Here is a 4,036-nt window from a genome sequence, read left to right as displayed (position 1 = left end):
GCCTTGACCAACTGCCATGCTTTGCTTGTTTGCAAGCCATGATGTCTCTCTCTTTCTCATGGGTCGGCCAAACTCTCTGCGTGGGCAAAGCAGAGAAAGGGGAGGTAACCTTTCCCCTTATGATGTCATAAAGGGAAGATTCCAGATCGGCCCATCTGAGCTTTCATTTTCTCAAAGGCAGAGCCGGATACCCAGGGCTCGGTTTACGCCTATCGCCATTTCTAGCCACTGGGGGACCATAGTTAGGCTGGGGAACTCATATTAATGTTAAAAAACCTTTCATGCCATGGGACCTTTAACCCCTGCATTTCCAGATCAGAATCAATCATTTTAAATATCACAGAAGTGCACTTTTAAACTGATCATACAGTAAATAATGCTGATGTTGCCTTCTTTTGATACATGTAACAGGTTGGAATGGTGTAAGCTATACTTTTTTATCGGCAAAGCACAAATACATGTATGTTTTGAAACCCGACACTTTTCCTTCTCTTCTATGCTTGGGCTCTCACTCTTTATGCTGGATGATTATAACAGATGCTTCTTTTGATCTGGCTACAACTTCATTCCGTTTGCAATCCCGTATGGAATAATATATGGAGCTAATTTCCTGCCAAAACTTTAAAAAAAAAAAGTGTTTTACAAAATCCCATACCATTCCCTGACAAACCGTGTGGCTTGAAAACACAAAACGCCATTACCAAACTAATGCATTTTGTTTTGCAAATACAAAACTTTTTCCTACAAAAGGAAAAAGAAATATGTGACACAAATGTAGAAAGGATGTTTTGTCTCTGGCCATACAACTAGCCAACTATAACTAACAAACGGGTAAAACAGGTAACCGTTATCACTTAACATCCACTCTGTTGCACTCCGTATGTGTGTGTGTGTGTGTGTGTGTGTGTGTGTATATAGAGGCTAAACAGGCAGACTACATTAAACACTTAACTAATGCAGATCGTTTTGCGGAGCGAATGCTACATGCTTCCACTAAAGAGCTCAACAGTGACCGCCCACTTTGTTAAAGGCTCTGGTTTCCGGACGTGGTTTTCCCTGTTCAATATCTCCATTGACATTTAATTAAATTGCTTATATAAAGAATTTTAGGCCTCGAACCAAGCCAACCAGCTATGAGATGAATTTTGACCATAAAACATTTGATTGAGCGCAAAAAAAAACATTTTGAAAAAGGCAAAGGTACAAGACCGGGAACTAGAAACTATCATAGGCTTCAATGGTAGCAGCTCACTTCCACCAATCAGACGTCGCTGTTACGCTTAGGATTGTGGGTAGTAGTGTGTAAAACGCGTTTGTTTTTGGTTTTTTTTCGTTTCACAACCTCGGAGCTCGTGGTCAGTCTACCTCAGATGATTTAGACATTATGGCTGATAATCTAAATCCTTATGGAGAAAATGAAAGGGATTTTTTCACTTCCGCAACCACACTGATTGAGCATCAAGTTCTATTGGATTGAGGCGATCATCAAAAACACTCATGCTTGTAGTGCACACTTTATATTTAATAAAGTATAGTCTGTTGTAGGTCAGGGTGGCCATGCCCACCTCAGAAATTGGGGAACTAGGAGGAATAGGTGATTTCTCTCCTAACTCTTTTAGCGCATTAGATAACTTTGTTAGCTAGATGTACAGCCAGAGACAAAACATTAGTGTCCTCTCCCTTTCTACCAGGGCTGTAGTCAAGTCCACCTTTGTCGAGTCCAATACCAGGACTAGTTGAGACCGAGTCAAGACCAAGACCAGTCAAGACCAAGATACAAACAAAAGAATCCTCTTTAAGACCACTTACCTGTTTGTTTGTGATGTGAGAGACATCAATCTTTTATCTTAAGATGACCATTTTGCTTAATAATTAAAAAGTAGAGTAACACACCATAGGATCACATCACGGCAGATTATTTACTTTAGTATAAAGTGGAAATGTTCCCATTATTAAACTTATAACTTGTCCTGAAGAATTCATCAACATGCTTGCTGACATTGTGTATGTGTCTGCCAAAATGAAAATGATTGATGCCTGTTGATTGAGGTATATGATGCAGCCAGGTGTATACCAGGCGACCAATCTAGATGGATTTTGAAATAAACCAATACTGGTTTGCTGAACAAGCATGCTTCATTAATGAGTTATTGCGGATCCCACGTAACTTCTAGGCAAGTCCCGCCCTAGGAACCACCCCGATTGTTGGGGGTTAGGTATTGAGCTTGAGTGGTTAAGGTTAGGATAGCCGATTGGTCAGGGGATAGGACCTGAACAAATCGGGTTACGTAATCTTGCGTAAGCATGGACGCCTGGCCAATAGTAACGTGTGAATGCTACTGAAGGGCGGGTCTTGCCTCAAAGTTGCGTGGGTTCCATAATAACGCTTCATTAATGGTTTTGTTTTGAAGGAGGAAGTTACTTTAGAGGCCTGGTATAGAGGAGTACTCCTCGACACAGCGGCCGCAGGTTTGACTCCGCCCTGCAGCCCTTTGCTGCAGGTCAAACGTCATGTCGTATATAGTGACGTTTTTCTATTGGTTTGGAGACTCAGGTACTACACCCCTGCTTTTCTACAATGTTGATGCTAACGTTTTTAAGTGTAGAGTACAATTTCGGTCAATGATGGAAAACATTCGGTTAACGCGACCACAGCTACTCTACAAGACTGGACTGGCCTGTAAATGAACACAAGTAAACATGGGAGCTGCAGTTTTTTTCTGGATAAAAACATCTATTATAAAACAAATTATGTGTGTGCAGAACAAACAGTTTACCTGGAAGTGATGATTTTCTTTTAGGAATATAAAAATGTTTGCAGACAAGAGGTAAAACAAAATCTTTTAATAGAAAATATTTTAAGATTCATTTGTACATTCATTTTACATGATTTAAAAGTAACCTCCAGAGGTATCACATTCTTAACTGCAAAAATAGACACTATCCAAACAACAAGAATAAAATGTTTTTACTAGATATTATATTGTGCGTGTGCGTGTGTGTGTTCAGGGTTCAGACTTGGAGAGACACGGGAGTCCCGGCAGCCTCCAGCGCCGAACGCTGCTGTGGATCCTCAGGTCCAACCATTCCCGCTGAGCAACACCCAGCGCTAGACTGGGAGCACAACATAAAGACAATATAATAATCGTCTCAACAGCACAAATGTTTTTGCCCCAAAACTCAATCATAACACAGAACCTTCTCAGCAGACCCAAACGGAATCTGCAGATATTTTCAGGGTTTCTGCAGGGTCTTAAAAAAATTCTAAAACAAAATTAACATTTCAAAATCAAAATTTTAAGCCTTAAAAAAGTCTTAAATTCGCTAGTATTCGCTAAGTATTGTGATTGTGTTCTAGGTCTTAAATCAGTGGTTTTCAACGCACCGGACAGAGCCAGGGTGCCTCTGCAAAATAGCCTCAGGAACGGGAAGGAACTTGTTTTGGTGGAACATGTGTACGTTAAACGGTTGTTTTAGTCGTGCAACAGAAAACTCAGATTGGACAGATAGTCTAGCTAGCTGTCTGGATTTACCCTGCAGAGATCTGAGGAGCAGTTAACCATAGTCCTCACAAATCCACCGGAGTTTAGAACGCCAACACAAAGAAAGAGGAAGGTGCCAGATGACATCCGGCCAAAAAGATTGACATCCAGCGGAATATCCGGCAGCACCGGAGCAATGCCAGAAGTGGAACATCGTGGATATAGACTATCTACACAGTGACTAGACACCAGTCTTATAATTCCAAGGAGGATATTGGGGAATTGTTTCAAACGTTGTTTTCGGACCCTGACATCGACGTATATTTTTTTTTGTTGATGTTGTGATACAGTAGCTCTTAAACTGAATTCATAATAGTCATAAAGCGTTGGTTCAGAATGAAAATCTGTGGAACAGGCATTTAGTCCAATACGTCCTATTCCAAACCATATCACTGAGCGATCCCAGTTGTACAAATGTACCTTGGAGCAAGGTAGGGTTCTCCGGGGGTTGATGGGTCCACTGGTGGGAGGTCAGTGGTCACAACTGAGGGATC

The sequence above is a fragment of the Perca flavescens genome, chromosome 10 (genome assembly GCF_004354835.1).
Source record: "Perca flavescens isolate YP-PL-M2 chromosome 10, PFLA_1.0, whole genome shotgun sequence".
Lineage (NCBI taxonomy): Eukaryota > Metazoa > Chordata > Actinopteri > Perciformes > Percidae > Perca > Perca flavescens.
Note: the sequence above shows the minus strand (reverse complement) of the source record.